The sequence below is a fragment of the Homarus americanus genome, unplaced genomic scaffold (genome assembly GCF_018991925.1).
Source record: "Homarus americanus isolate GMGI-L3 unplaced genomic scaffold, GMGI_Hamer_2.0 scaffold41366, whole genome shotgun sequence".
In the NCBI taxonomy this organism is placed as follows: domain Eukaryota; kingdom Metazoa; phylum Arthropoda; class Malacostraca; order Decapoda; family Nephropidae; genus Homarus; species Homarus americanus.
Genome location: NW_024723541.1, coordinates 5,146,247 through 5,163,613, shown reverse-complemented (window position 1 = coordinate 5,163,613; position 17,367 = coordinate 5,146,247).

Below are 17,367 nucleotides of genomic sequence, written 5' to 3'. Positions count from 1 at the left end.
TAAATCTGATAATGTAGTTCATATAATGCAGCATGGCGACTACGTGTGTAATTTTACGGGCCAGAATGATTTTCGGGTAGTGCATTTTATTCGTGCACGTGAAGACACCATGCGCACCGCTAAAATTACAAGTGATGAAGAGAAAAAAGCATTTGTTCGTTCCCATATTACGCAGGGATCATATGCCGGAAATTATTTAAATGCTTATGGCTTAACAAACCTTAGCTATGAGACATTCAAGCGCACACTTATTGGAATATTTGGGGGCAGAACCCAGTTGGGCCAATTACAATGGATCTTCAGGTGGTTGGATCGTTGTACGCCAGTGATTCACGCTGAAACACCAGTGGTGGCAGTGGATATTGCAGGAGAGGTTCGCCAGGATATGGAAGCGACCTTCAGAAATTCGGGTTGGTTCGACCAGGATAATAAAATGTCAGAGACCAATATGGATACGTTGATAGAATTAATTAGCTTCCTGTTAGTTGTTCGTCGTCTCTTATACAGCCGGGCACAGGAGGTTCAGTTTGTACCACCTATAGATATGGTTGATTACGCAAACAGACTCTGTCCCACGGCTACGGGCCCTTTGATGACGCAGCCCTCCATGACTACGGCGCAACCCCAGATGGCACAGATGATACCACCCCAAATTCCTCATACTTCACCAATGGCTCCGATTGCACCTCAACACCGGACATACAAACAACGTAGTTCTTTACGATGTGCTCATTGTAATAAAAGAGGCCATGTAATTGAAGACTGTTTCCAGCTCCAAGGTAATGGTGTAAAATTAAAGGACACATCCGGTGCCAAGCAGCTCACTAGGTCATACACGGAGGCAGTTAAGGCAACACTTCCATCTACCCAGAAGGCACGCAAGTGGTGTGCACTACACAAGTCAGCAAGTCATAACACACAAGAGTGCGGCTTAGTAATGAAGGTTAGGAATGTAGATTTTGATGAAACAAATGTGGCGCACAAGCGTAAACAGAATCGCTCCCAAGACAAGTCGTCGGGGGAAGACCAGCGCCCGCCACAACAAAGAGAGGGATAGGTACATTGTTTCTTGCTTCTCCCCACAACACTTCTATAGCGGCATCGTTAGTAGCGGCGCTAAGCAAAGTGGAAGTGTTGTCAGTGCCGGTGAGGGTTGATAGTACAAGATTGGCTCTTGATATTGATATGGGTGCTTGTGCGAATGTTTTGGCCTTGACATCCTATCAGGAGTTACAACGTAAATTCCCTCACTGCGACTTCAAATGGAGGCCTACTGACGCTGAACTCAAAGAAGTATCGGGCACTCAGTTGAGCATTAACGGAATTTTGACGTTACCACTAAGATTCTCAAGACATGGTTCTTCCTTCCACGTGGACTTTTATGTAGTTCAGCAGTTTAATTTGCCAACTGACGGGTTACTTGGTCTCCCAACCCTTAGAACGAACATGATAGATGTTCATCCACGTAATAATACTATTATGTTTAAAGATGTTTCCTACAACGCTATGCGTCATTCTGAATCTATGCTCACCGCTAGGTCGAAAGTGTTGTCCACCAATCCCACTAAGAGGAAGGCGGAAAATGTGTCAGAGCTACCTCATGACCTCACACCTTCACTTTCCCAGCGTGATTATAGCAGCAATAGTTGGAAGATCGTACCTGCAGTTTTGAAGAGTACTCTCCATTACCAGAATTAGGAATTCACCAAAGCAACTGTCGAATTACCCGACGTGTACACGGGCACTGATGTTGTATGTCTCCCTGTAACGTGCAAGGTAAAAGGGTTGTCGTGCGAGTCAACGTTGAGCACTATACGCCCTGGCGGTTTGACAGACGTACTAGTTCTGAATAGAACAGGCGTTCAACGGATATTAAAGAAAGGATGTTATTTGTGTGATTGTCTAGTATATCACAACAATGTACGGCCTACAACATTCCCAATTGGTAGTATTGCTACGCAATCCCAACAGACTCGGCAGGAGAGGAAAGATCAAATAGCGCCACATGTTAAGGTGATCGATCATCCTCAGGGCAAGACACGCCTTTTAGAGCTGCTTGCTGACTATAGAAATATTGTAGCCTTGCCAGGGAAAAAGCTAGGTCAGACAAATTTAACATCCCATCATATAGCATTAAAGGAGGGAACAAATCCTATCTATGTACCAGCTTACAGACTACCTAATAGCTAGCGCGCTGTAGTTCAAGATATGGTGCAGGATATGTTGGATGAGAATGTTAGTAAACATTCTAAGTCCCCTTTTAATAGCCCCTCGTCCCCAAAAAGGATGGTGGATGGCGCCCTGTTATGGATTTCAGGCGCGTTAATGAAAAAACGATCCCAGATAGGTACCCTATGCCTCTCTTGAGTGACATATTGCAATCCTTAGGTAAGGATAATGCTGTATTTAGCAACTTAGATTTGCTTAGTGGGTATTGGCAGATACCACTCGATGAAAAATCACGAGAGGTCACGGCGTTTAGCACGCAACTGGGCCACTTTGAGTTCCTCCTGATGCCATTTGGTCTCAGCAATGCCCCACTAACGTTTGCCGGATTCATTGGTACCACAGTCTGCGCTTATTAGGATGATCTAATAGATGTCAGTAAGGACGTTGATTCCCATCTGATTAAACTGCGTGAAGTGTTGGAAAAACTTTCTACAGCAGGTCTTAAGATTAAACTTTCAAAATGTGAGTTTTTAAAATCCAGAATCCATTTCCTTGGTCATGTAGTTGACGGTGAGGGCATACATACAGTAGATGATAAAGTCAACGCTATATCTCAGTTCCCACGTCCTACCTCAGTTGATCATGTGCGTAGTTTTCTTGGCTTATCTGGATATTATCGTTCTTTTATCAAGAACTATGCAACATTAGCATCGCCCCTAACAAGGTTGCTCAAGAAAGATGTAATGTTTATATGGGATACTGAACACGAAAATAGTTTTGCGGCATTGAAGATAGCGCTTACCAATGCCCCTGTTCTAGCCTTCCCTGACTACACTCAACCTTTCACTCTCTGTACTGACGCTTCTGGACTTGGAATCGGAGCCGTGCTCATGCAAGACGATACGCGTAGAAAGTTTAGAGTGATAGCTTTTGCAAGTCGTAAGCTTATTAATGCTGAAACACGTTATTCGGTAACGCATTTAGAAACATTAGCCGTTGTGTGGGCACTGAAGAAATTTAAAGACATTTTCTTTGGATATAAGATGACTGTTTTTATGGATCATGCGGCAGTAGGTGAGCTGTTCCATGGCAGAAACTTATCAGGCAGATTAGCACGCTGGTATCTGACAATTCAGGAATTTGACCCCGAGTTCAGGTATTTATCGAGAAGGGCGAATGTTGTCGCCGACGCTTTGTCAAGAAATATAGCACCAGTAATGCCTGTATCAACCTTCACTCTTTCGCAACTGGAAGATGAGCAACGACGCGACCCATTATGGTCAGCAGTCATTTTTGCTCTCGAATTGGGAGAGGATGTTAAACTCCCCAAATTAATTCTTCCCTTAAGTCAGTTTGAATTACGACATAACATACTCCATAGGTCGAAAAAGATGCTAGAGGGTAATGTTTCTCAAATAGTCGTACCTGACACGTTGTGTGAAACGATTATAACATTGTTCCATGATGTCCCACAGGCAGGTCACCAGGGTCGTGACAAATGCTTAGCGGAATTAAGAAAGAAGTATTTCTGGAACACAATGAAGAAAGGCATAGAATTACACATTGCTAAATGTTTGGCATGTGCTCAACATAAAGGTTCTACAGGATCACCGGCCCCGATTCTACAATATCCTACACCACACCGTCCGTTTGACACAGTTGTTATTGACTTGTTACAACTCCCGAGGAGTCATCAGGGATCAGCGTATGTCAGTGTGTGTGGATCATTTTTCTAGATTCGTGGTCTTGGTCCCACTAAAAGATAAAACGGCCGATTCTGTGGCCTATGCATTAATTATGATTCTTATATGTCCATATACTATGCCTAAAGTTCTGCTCTCTGACAATGGGACAGAATCAAGAATCAGCTAGTAGCGCAAATATGTGTGCAATATGGAATTAAGCAAAGTTTTGTGACAGCTTATCATCCACAGGCTAATGGCCTTGTTGAGAGAACCAATCGCAAGATCCTAAAGATACTGCACCCGATTGTGTGTGATTTGCAATACACATGGGAAGATTGATTACTACAGGTTGCAGCGTCTATTAATGGGTCGATTAATTGCTCTACGGGCAAATCGCCCTACTACATTGTCTATGGTACAGATAAATGTCTACCTTATGACATACTTACAGATACGCCGAACCCTGTTTATAATATGGATGATTTCTCGGCAAAACAAATTCGCGTCTTTACGGATATTCATACCCAAGTACGATCATATTTAGCGGCGTCGCGCGCCGAAATGATGATCAAGCAACACATGCTAAACCTGTCGTTTAACGTTAAACGTAGGAGACGCTGTTATGGTAAGGGAACCTGAAAGGAACTCCAAGCTTTCGGCTAAATTTTCGAGTCCATTCCGCATTATTGCCAAAGACACAGGCAACAAATTTAAAATTTGGAAGCCTAACGCACAGATTGCATATGTCGTGCATGCGAATCGTCTTAAGAAGACCCATGAGAATTTATTGCCTACAGTTGATGATGATGTGATAGACACCTCTTTACAGACTGTACAGACGCAGAGTGTGCCCAATGACTATTGTATGAAACTTCGTTCTGCAAGTAGATATTAAACCGTGTGTAATCTCTTACAGAATGGCTTGGAACATCACTGTGTTGCTTCTACTGTGTTGTGGCACTGTTGTGTTGACAGACATGTCCACATCCGTCCTCAAACCTGGTGCGCTTGTTGCACCCCTTGGACGCGTTCTCATAGTTGAGGACGTGGTGAACATCAAGTATGAGTTACATGGACTGCTCCAGCTTCCGCGTCAGATGGAAAACGTCGACGCCCAACTACAATCAGCATTGGACATTCTTCATGGTCTGAGTGCAGCTACTAATGAATCGACGAAAGTTTCACAAATTATTGACCTACACTTTCGTCTCAAGAACCTTCACAAGCTTCTCGTCGATGTTGGAGAGAGATTACCAGCGTCTGAAGTTGATCTTGCTAAAGAAGTGCATTCTCAGACACGACGAAAAAGGGGTTTATTTAATTTTGTGGGTCTTATCCAAAGCACTCTATTTGGCACGGCAACGGCTGATGATGTAGCTAAATTGGGGGACCGAATGAACATTGTCGTTCAAGCTGTATCTCAGCAGAATCGTGTTATTTCTCAAACCTTTCATGCGATTACTGCTTTAGAATCAAAGGTTAATGCGATAATATCGGAGTCTAACCATGTATCGAGGATTGTTAGTAGGTTACAGAAGTCAATCCCGACGTTAGAGTGGCTCCTTTATTTCACGGAATATTTGCATGCTGCGGAAATTTCAGTTCAGAAGTTTGTAACCTGTAACAATGAACTAATTGACAGCATAGTAGATGCAGGGATAGGACGTGTGGACGCAAAGCTTGTGCCTGTGCAGACGCTTCTTGATGCTTTACAGATAGCCAAGTTGCAGTATAACTTAACTCCTATTTTTAATGACAATGAGGTAGAATATTATTACACGCTGTTGGAGTCGACTCCCAAGCACAATGCTATTCTCATCCACATTCCTGTGCGTGGGCAACATCAGTTTAATGCATGGCATTTAGAACCCTTCCCCTGGTTTGTTAACGACTCACTGTATACTCTGGATAGCCCTAAAGAACTTTTCCTGATAGATGAAGATTATTCTTTATTGGCATTAGAGGATCCTAAGGCACTGTCACGGTGTATGTCCGGCCTATATGTTCGCGTTTAATCCTGCTGCAGAGGGAATATGTGAATTGGCAGTCATACAAACCAATGTACGCACAGCACTTGCGCAATGCAGCTATAGGCCAGTTAGTGTCAAAACTGTGTTTAACTCTCACCGCCACAATGTACAGTATTTATTCTTTCCAAATACAACCACTGTTATTTTAAAATACCATGATGGTGTTAAGCAGCTAGTTGTGAAAGGTCATTACAGAGCTCCGGATTATTGTGAAATCACTTGTAGTTCATTACTGACTTTGCCTACTCATCAACACTTTGCCTTAAATATAAAATTCAAGTCTGCCTCAATTCCACTTCCTGTCATGAATTTCACTGTCAAGGATATTCAAATTGTTTCAGAGAAATTAAAGGTCATTGCATTCTTGAAAGAGACAAAATTTGCTGATTTGAGTAATAATTTGCCATTTTATTTATCACGGGAATTTGCAATACCAAGTCTCACAATTCCCACAATTATGTTAATTTTGGCAATCATGTTTCTTTTCTGTTATTATAAGTCAGTGTCATCCAAGATGAATGTTGTTCATAACATTTTAACCCGTAAGACACTAAAGTAGCTAATACCCCTACAGTAGTAGAATCCCCAGCTTAGTGTCTACACCTTTGTTTATAACATGGTTAGGGTTGTCTTGGATGTACTGTACTCTGTGAGCTTATTTAGGCCTCACAAAGCTCGGCTGGTAGGTGACCGAGCGATGTAATGACCCCTGTCTCATCAACAGAACGTATTATATAAATGGGTTATTTGCATCTGATTTATATTCAGATTCATCCCCTGTATTTTTCCACTACCTATGAGTAAGACATGAACTGATCACATGAAGGGTAACTTTCCCAGGAGGGAGAAGCCCATATGTCAGCATCTATGTAAGTGCGCACTAGTGCGACGCTCCTAGTCAGTCACTCACACCAACTTTTATGGAACGGACGTTGATTCACATTTATATACATAAACACCGTCCCTTTCTCATTCACTCATAAATAGTGGAACTTACGGTTGATATACACTCCGGAATTATAAACAATACTTTTATAATAAAACAAGAAACTTCAATTGGGTTTCGTTACTAAAAGCCCAATATATATTATATGTGTACCAACCTGGTTAACTGGGGAATTAACCAGCATAACAATTATAACAACCACGACCATGATTATAACAACCAGGACCATGATTATAACAACCAGGTCCATGATTATAACAACCACGACCATGATTATAATAACCACGACCATTATTATAACAACCACGACCATGATGATAACAACCACGACCTTGATTATAACAACCACGACCATAATTATAACAACCACGACCATGATTATAACAAGCCCACCATGATTATAACAACCACAACTATGATTATAACCACGACCACGATTATAACAACCACAACTATGATTATAACAACCATGATTATAACAACCACTCACCCATGATTATAACAACCACGACCATGATTATAACAACCACGACTATGATTATAAAACCACGACCATGATTATAACAAATTACCACGAGAATATAACGACATGATTATAACAACCCACGACCATGATTATAACAACCACTTATAACATAGATTATAGTCAACTAATATGATTATAACAACCACGCCACCATGATTATAACAACCCTACGATTATAACCATGATTATAACAACCACGACTATGATTATAACGACCACGACGATGATTATAACAACCACGACCATGATTATAACAACCACGAACATGATTATAACAACCACGACTATGATTATAACCACGACCACGACCATGATTATAAAAATACGACCATGATCATAACAACCATGACCATGAATATAACAACCATGACCATGATTATAACAACGAATACCATGATTATAACAACCATGACTCATGATTATAACAACCATGACCATGATTATAACACGACTAATAACAATTATGATTATAACAACCACGATATGATTATAACAACCACCTACCATGATTATAAACGACCATGATTATAGCGACCATGATTATAACAACTGCTTGACCATGATTATAAATAAAACGACTACGATTATAACAACCATGACCATGATTATAACAACCACGACCATGATTGTAACAACCACGACCATGATTATAACAACCACGACCATGATTATAACAACCATGACCATGATTATAACAACCATGACCATGATTGTAACAACCACGACCATGATTATAACAACCACGACCATGATTATAACAACCATGACCATGATTATAACAACCATGACCATGATTGTAACAACCACGACCATCTGGAAAACGATGTCGCTGTATGCTGTCAGCCGGACGGCTGTTGCGCGCTAGCCAAGCACGAGCCTTCGAACTTTCACGCCTTGGTAAACTGTACCACCGGACTCGCTACCGGGCACAAAGGGACCACGATCACCTGTTATATCTGTAGTGTTGTCTGTGTCGTATATAGCCATCTGTAATGGTTTGGATTAATTTAACGTCGTCTGTTAGTCTGTTGAAAAATTCTTTGTTGTTGGTAAAAATTTTGTCTGGTGTCGATTGTGTATTGTGATTTCTCCAGGTTGGAAAGTTTGGACCTAGTTGATTGATTTTCCCAAGGTTTATTAATTGATTAAGGGCGTTTCCCACCGCGTTATTAGTTATATTGTCTAAAATCCTGTGTCTGGCGTTAAAGTCTCCTAAGATGTACATCGGGTGACTATTGTTAGCCAATTTTAATAGGTCTTCTATAGGTAAGTAAGGTCGTCTCGGTGGCAGATAAGTAGTAGCAATAATTACGTCTCCTTGAGTTGTATTTATTTTTATTGCTAGAAATTCTTCCTGGAAGTCATGGATTAGTTTATATTTTAAGTTTCTTTTAACCGCTATAGCTACTCCGTCATTTTTCTCACCCGATTTATTTCTTTGGTTTACATAATAGTTAAAGAGTTTTATGTTGTTGTTGTCTGTCTCACCGTGACTTTTTATTAGTATTATGTCAGGGTCAATTTCTTGATATATATTACTTAGGTTACCGGTACTTCTCTTAGTGTTCCAGTCTCTCACGTTATGTTGTATTATTCTTAAAGTTCTTACTGTTTGTCTGTTGTCCATTATTTCTTAAACTTGGATTGTGGCAGTTGTAGTGGAGACCTATCTTCCTGTTTCCCATTTCGTACCCTTCTAAATTCAGAGTGTTCTATTATTTTGGAGTCGTTAGTTGTTATTCGTATTTTGTCCGTAATTATTTGGGTCCATACGTATTCTTCATTTAAGTTTTGGTCTTGGTAAGTCCATTTATATTGACCTTCTTCACAATTCTTTAATATGGCTTTTCCCGTTGGTCTGGATGTTGGGACTCCATATCTAGTTGTTGTTATGATTTTCAATCGGGTTTCTTCTGCTGTCTGGGGTTGTTTAAAGTGTTCCACTGTCTGCATCTCTTGTCTTTGGTTTTGTTTAGCGGCAGCTCCCTTGGCTGCCGATGATGATGATGATGATAATGTAGATAAAATGGCAATGGTTTGCCATGGGAAGGGAGAGAAGAGGAAAGATAGAAGGAAAGTTATGAAACGGGAAGTAAAGTAGTAGAAAATAAGAGCAGGTGGTCTAACCACCTAGCAGAGACGATTTGATTGGCTGTGGTGATGGCCGTACCAAGAGGTCGCCCGAACTCAAAGGAGGCAGGGAGGGGGGGGGGAGGCTAAGCTAGTTAGCAAGGAGATGTTTGTTATTGTGTTAGTTGGAGAGGTCTACTATATCCTTGTGTAACTAGTAGAACACTCTCATTTTTTTTTAAATATTATGGTCTAAAATAAGGTGTGACTGGCGTCAAGAAGTTATTTATGGTGTGGTGTATAATGGGTCTGGCTCTAGGGTGCTTGTTAGTGTAGAGGTGTAGATAAGGATGTGTTTAGTGTACAGTAGTTGTTGAGGGTTATAGAGAAGGCTTTTAGGGCACCAGTTGTGTGATCTTGTGGTGTCCTCTGATTATAGTTGAGTATATATTTCGTCTTCCATGACTTGTACTCCCTGTGCTTGTCTGTGTGTTTAATGGCAAAATGTTGTATTTTTCGTGAAGTTCATTTATTTTGGTTGTGTTTGGGGGACGTTGTTTGGAGGCTCTGCGGATGGCTTTGTTCTGTGTTGCCTGGAGTTTTAATTGGTTGGTAAGGCTGATCGTGTTTAATGGTATTGGCGGGTATTCTAGATGGGGGCGGACTAGTGCTTTAAATAGGTGTAGTTGTATTTTCTCTTCCATTTTACCGAATCTTCTTAGTTTTTTAAGCTGTATTTGAGCTAGTCTATTACGTTCTGTTATGTGTTTATTTATTCCTATTCTTGCTATTGTTAGCCCCCAGTATTTTTCCTTCGTTTGAGTATTGTATTTCTTTGTTGTTTACTGTGATTGGTGCTGGGTTTATCCTTGAAATGTGTATGATTTTCAGTTTCTGTGTATTAGTTTTTTTTTCCATTTCTTCTCGTAATTATTGATTTGTATTATGGCGCGAGTTGTTTTTAACGCCATCATCAGTTTGGCCTTGCCTGGATGGCGGATGATCTGGGTGACATCATCAGCATATGCGATGTATTCACCGTGTATTGGTGGCGGCATGTCTGAAGTGTAGATTGTATAAAGAGTTGGGGATAAGTTACTTCCTTGTGGTACTCCACTATAAAGTCTGAAGCTTGGGCCTGTGTGATTGCCTATTATAATGTGTGCTTCTCTATGGTCAAGAAATTACAAAGAAGAGAGGTGAAGTTGTTAGGTACATCTTTTTTGGTTATTTTATATTTAAGTCCCAAGTGCTAGACCTTATCGAGCGCTTTTGCCACGTCCCTTAAAACTACGTTGCACTGTTCTTTATTATGTATTGCGTTTGCTATATTTTCGTATATGGCTGTGTTTGTTCCTCCTAAAGCCGTGTTGTCTAGGGTTGTATTTGTAGTCTAGTTCCAGGTGTGTTCTTAATCGGTGGTTAATTATTTTTTCTAAATTTTTTCCCGGAGTTTCTAAGAGAGAGATTGGCCTGTAGTTTGCTACTGCTGTGGGGGCTTTTCCTGGTTTGGTATCAGTCTGATAATTGCTGTCTTAAATTTCTTTGGGTAGTGGCCTAAGGCTGTGGATGCATTGAATATATTTCTTAGTAGAAATAACATGTTGTTTGGTAATTGCTGGGGACTTGTCATCCAGTGTATTCAGGTCGATCGTGGGGCCAGATGTGGGTTATTTGCGACATATAGTTGGATATTTCCCTCTTTGTGATCATGCAGAAGTTTAAGTTTCTTCGTTGGTTATTTGAAAGATCTTACTCCAGAAAGATCTAAATTCCCGTTCTTGTTAGGTTGGATCTGTTAATTTGGCATGATTACTGCTTACTATATAGTTAGACTCGTTGCTGGAGGTTCCCATTAAGTGCTTTATTTTCTGCCAGAACTGCTTCGGTTTATGGTAGTTTTCTTCCGTTTAGGAAATCAGCTTCTGCCAGTCCCTGTTGTATGCTTCTTTTGAAGTGTTTTTTAGCTGTTCGTGTATTATGTTTTATAGCCATCTGTGTTCTGGTGTCCATCCTTGTTGTGTGATTAGTTTAATTAGGCTGTTAAATTGTGTCTGTATGATTCTTGATTGGTGTGAGTATTGAGGGTGTGGTAATGTTCGGTGAGTGGTCTTGGGTATGTTGTGTTCCATGGCCTGACTAACGTGCTCGTACCATGTGTCCAGTGATTGGTCTGTTAGAGAAGTATGCCTGTTGTGTAATTGTGTGGGTTACGGGTTGTTTAATTCTTGTTTGAAGTTTTCCCAGTTAGCTCAGTTATAGTTGAATCTTAGCCTGGCCGGGATCTGTATTGGGGCTGTGGAGAGTCTGGCTATGATAGGGAGATGATCACTAGTGGATATTGGGCTGGGTTCGAGTAGTATGTTTAAGTGGTGGTGTTGATTTGTTACAACGATGGCTGGGTATACTGTGTGGCCTGCTCTAATGTACGTGGGGCATTCCGGTCCGAGGTGTTGCCGTGGCTCACTAGTGTGTTCAGCACCCGGCCTACTGCGTTGTTGGTGTGGTGTCCTAGTGTTCGGCGTCTAGCGTTGAGATCGCCCAGAAAGTATGCAGGTATGTTCCTCCTCATCAATCTGAGCATGTCCGCTATTGGAAAGATAGGTCTTCTTGGAGGGAGGTAGCAGGTGCCGATTGGACCCGTGGTGCTGTTAATTTCAATTGCCAGAAAGTTTTCTTGAAATGTATCCTGGATTTTATGTTTTATATTTCGTTTAATTGCTATGGCTATTCCATCCTGTAACGGATTTGGGCTGTTTTTTTTTTGTATACTGTGTAATTGAATATCTTGATTTTATTTGAAGTACCCTTGAGGTGAGAATTTAATATGATGACGTCTGGGTCCAGGGTCAGATATATGTTGTATAATTCGTGAGCTTTTGGTGTGGTCCAGGTCAGTACATTATGTTGAATTATTTTAAGTCTGTTTGATTATTAATGATGATGTCTCGAGCTTGTTTGGGTCATTTTAGATGGTCGGTGTTCTCCTGAAGACCTTCTGTCAGTCAGCAGGCCAAGGCGGATTATTTTAAATGGTGACTGGTCAAGTCTCTCTTTGTGTTGTGTCTTGTAAGTATTCTTCCTTTCTTAATTAGTGTTTCCATGTGGGTGTCTTCTAGGTTTTTGTCTGTATATGTGTATGTTATCTTTCCTTGTCGTGTTCCTGCCAGGAGTCTTTCTGTTGAGACTATGGGGGGAGCTGTAGTGGAGAAAAATCGTAGACCAATTTCGTCTCCCGGGTCTTCATTCTCCGTGGTCCTTCTGGGTGACGGTGGTGGTGCCATAGTTACTGTTTTATTCTTTCTTGTGGTGCTGAATTTGGCGACGTGTTCTGCTTTTGTGGCGGATTCGTCTTCATCCTTATCTCCTCACTTGCTGGCTCGGATGTATGTCGGGGTTAACCTGTTCCTGGGTCGATTGTTCTTGTTCTTCGGGGCTCTCTGGTTTGTATATGATGTTGAATAGGTAGAGGGCCACGTCGTTAGGGAATACCCTGTCCGGTAAGTTGTTGGCGACGAACATGTCCCTCGCTGCCTGGGCAAAAGTTCCAGGTCTGGTTATATTCATGATGTGGGCGTGGATTATGTAGGTTATTATTTTGATGGAGAGGTTATTTCCGAGCTGAAGCAGAATAGGTTGGTTTGGAGGGGATGGTGTGGTGACTTTTTCGAGGACCTTCGTCGTTTCTTTGGTTAGTTTCGTCACAGCTGAATATGTCCTATTTTGCTTTTCCCGTGTCCTCTCCCTCTCCTCGTCCTTCTTTTGACTAATTATTGCTTTCCGTGTGGGGCCGCGGGCTGCCAGTGTTCTCCACAATAGTCTAAGCCTTTGGGAGCATCTTTGTCTTTACACTCCCTGAAGGTGTGTCCCTTGTTCCAGCATTCAGAACAGTACTTGGTGTCTTTGTTGGGGCAGTCTGTAGCCGTGTGTGTGTACTGATAACAGTTCCAGCATGGAGTAAGGGGGAAGAATTCCTCCTGCTCCACCTGGCTGCTGCTGACATGGTAGTAGGAGAGACAAAGTCCCTCCTGGATTGCACTTTGGGCCATGGCTATTTCCGTGAACCTAATTTTGAGCATGGAGGGCAGTCTGGGCAGCCTGACCACTTCCTCCACCTTGGCCCATTGGTTCCTATGTTCTATGTCAGATACCAGTTTCTGTTCACTTGCTTCTGTGATCACTTTATCCAATCGTTTTCCGAGCTCGGAGTTGTGGAGGCACTGCGACTTTAAACTTTGCAGACTTGAGCTTCTTTGTGCTGTCGCCCGATAGGAGTAAATCAACACCCTTCTCGGTCAGGCACAGGGAGCTTACTACCCTAGTGTTAATAAGTGTTCACTTATAGACGTGAGCTAGTGTACCTATTCGGGGGGAGGGAGGGATTCAGAAATGCGACCCCTTTCCTAGGTGGACCCGCACGATCACGGTTACCCAGGAAGGCTCGGTGGAGGGATGGGTTCTGCTCCTACTCCCTTTCGTGTTCACAAACTCCTGGGAGGGAGGTGAACAGTTACAGGGGAGCCCAAGGACGAATAGACAGAGCGCATCCAACCTTCACAGTGAGCGGACGTCCCGGCTCCTGTTGACCGTTACGACTGTCAGCCTTGTTTTTCACGTTGGGTTCGCTCTGGCTGCTTTATCTTGTAGTTGTACATGGATACATTGCGCTTCTTCCCTATCCTATCCTCTCGCCTAGAGTCCCTGCTGTTTGGTAACGACGGAAACCCCTGCGGGCAGAGCCACAAGGGGGGCCCTCAGAGGGCTGCTGAGTCGAGACAGTAAGGGTGGCAACATTTTCTGTTAGGGATTCGACAGTGCTTCATAACCTGTCACTGCTAGGTGTTAGGGCTTGGCTAGGCCCCCGTCAGGGGATTGTCTGTTCACCCTACCCCTAGACCTGTCTTTATTCGCCCAGCAAGCGGACAGAAGGAGCGGCATCCATGGGGCTTAGCTGAGGTGGACAGATTAGGTAGGATTTTCATGTATGTTACTGACCATGGCCAAAGTGAGAGTGAAGATCTCCGGAACCCCGACCCACAGGTCTCGGAGAGGGCTAAAAAGGCTATTGGGCGAAACTAAGGGTGAGGATAAATAGGCTTGTGGATCTGAGAAATGATTACATCATCCTCACAGAGACAGATGAAGATGCTGATAAACTACTTAAGTCTGGTGCCATGGACAAGATGAAAACTAACGGTTACGAGGTCATTATCCCACGGGAATGCGGCGCCAAGCTCACCCTTGTGAGTAAAAAGTTAGACAAAGATGTAGTGGAAAATAACGCAGAAGAAATAAGAGACGAAATAGAAAAGCAAAACAATGTCAAGGTTGTGGAGGTGTATCCTATGTATGCCCATAATATAATCAAGGTTTGCTTTGCAGTCACAACCTATGCAAAAAGAATGAAGGAGAAGGGGCTCTATGTATATGGCACTTTCATCTCATCCTACCAAATAGAATATGAAAAGTATACGGCCATCCAACAATGTATGTAGTGCTATGTGTACAATGACCACATGACCAAGAACTGCCCCCTGCAAGGGGTCATATGCTCTGAGTGTTCATCTGATCAGCACTTCTACAAAGACTGCCGTAGCACCATCAAAAAGTGTGTCGTCTGCGAGGGTGGCCACAGGACCTTCTCTGTCACCTGCCTGGTCAGGAAACAGGTAACTCAAGAAACACAGAAGAAACTGACCGAAATAACCAAGCAAAAAGAAACCAGAAAAGACCACTCGGTCGACGATCACGGCTTACAGCCAAACCCTAAAAGATGCTCTGAAAGAAACTCAAGCAGACTCCCCAAAACTCAACAATGTCAGCAAGACCATGGAAGTCCTACAATCAGAGATAAGAACCATCAAGGACTCAATAAAACAGACAGTTTTTCGCCTCTGGATACTTCCCTAAGATGTTTAAAATCGCCGTTATCCACCTCATACCAAAAGCAGGGAAGCCTCCAAACAAAGTCGAAAACTGTCGACCAATGTCGCTGCTAGAGGTACCTGCCAAAATCCTCGAAAAAATAGTAAACAAGCAGTTGCTGATGTATCTAGAGGACGAAGACGTGCATAATCCCCGCCAGTTCGGCTTCCGCCAGTACCGAGGCACATCCACCGCCACAACCCAGGCCTACGAGCAGATCGCCAACGCCATGACTGGCCGCCTGCAGTGCAACATAGTACTGAGGGACGTCAGCAAGGCGTTTGACAAAGTTTGGCACGCGGGGCTGCAGTATAAGATCATACAACTGGGGCTCCCCGAAAACCTGACGCGCCTGTTGTACAACTTCATTACCGACTGCAGAGCCAAAATCAAGATGCAAGAACATTGCTCTACACGGCTGACCTGCCACCCCCAATCGTCGGCAGCGAGTACGTCATGTATGCCGACGTTGTAACACAGATCGTCACCTGCCCAGGAAGGTCCACGGCAAGGATGGCTCGACTCACTGCTCGGGCAATAGAGGAGATCTCGGAGTATGAAAATAAATGGAAAATAAAAACAAACAAAACGAAATTCGAGGTTATACCCATAGCCAAATTCAAGCCGGCGCCATTGATGATCGACGACGAAGAGATTGAGTACTCTAAACAAGGCAGGTTGCTCGACCTTATCATCTCTCGGACGGGCATCATTTCCCACGTGAAGGACAGACTAAATAAAGCCAAAGTCGCCGCAGCCAAATTAAAACGTTTTAAACTGACGCCTGAGAAGATACAAGTCCACCTGTACAAGGCGCTGGTGAGGCCTGTGTTGGAGTACCCACACGTACCACTCGGGAAGACTAAACTACAACAACTACAGAGCTTCCAAAGTGTCTGAGGTCAGCCAGTAGCCAAGTGCCACCCTACCTGGAGACAGTGGAAACCATCCACCTGAGAAATAAAACAGAGGCCCTCAACGTCAGGTTCCATCGCCTAGGGAAGAAGGTTTGAGACAAGCTCCTGGACCACCTATGCGGGGAAGACATCAACGGAAGGCTACCCCACGCCTGGTGAGTCTGCCCGCACTACAACAACCCAACCCGCGACCCATCTATGTCCGCCACAGTGATCCACCTTAGATTAAAACTTAGATGATGTAAGTTCACATTTAACAAGTCACAATCTAGTGAGTCCATGACGTAATAATTATTTTAATAAACATGTAATTGTAAAATCAAACTAGTCATTGTCTACTAAAGTAACCATTGTGCAACCTCATCCTAAATCCTAGGTTAGCTTAGTTAGCCAACAAACTCTAATATGTAAAACAAGGGGTGTCGTCCTCCTTTGTTTAACTCATTAATTCGTCTTTTCCAATCTTCCCCCCCACGACTATATGTTGTGACTTCTCTACCCCTCATGTCTGGCTGTGCCTTGAGCCATCCGTGCTCCACCTTAACCTAAAAAAAAAAGGACGAATACCTTTCTAGGATGCAGTTTCCCAGGCCAGGGCGAGAAAGAAGGAAGGACAGCCACTGGTGCAAGTAACACCAGTGGGATCGCGGCCCAAGTCCGCTGCAGGCAGCCGTTACAGAGCACCCAATCTGGGCCGCCTCTGATCAGGAGACACCCCTGATCAATGGGGGGACACACAGAGGACGTTGTCTGGAGCGAGCTTCCCTAATGTTTGGGTGGTGGTTAGTGGCGTCAAGTAATGGTCGTTTGCGCTCCAACGGTCGTCAACAGTTTAGGACAAAGGCTGGCTGGCTGGCTTTGGCGGTGAAGGGTCTTGAGAGAGGTCCAATCACGGGGCGAAGGCTGGCTGGCCTTTATATTGGAGATCTCCAGCCGGCATCTGGGTGTGTCTAGACCGGCTGTTAGGTCAGGTAACACAAGTGCTGGCTGGGTAGCAGTTCCTTGAATTAACAAGGTCATGACACCGGGTTAAGCTAATCGCGTGGCGGTGAGAATTATTGTTCCCTTTGTGACCTTGACCTCCTTTGGATCAGGTCCT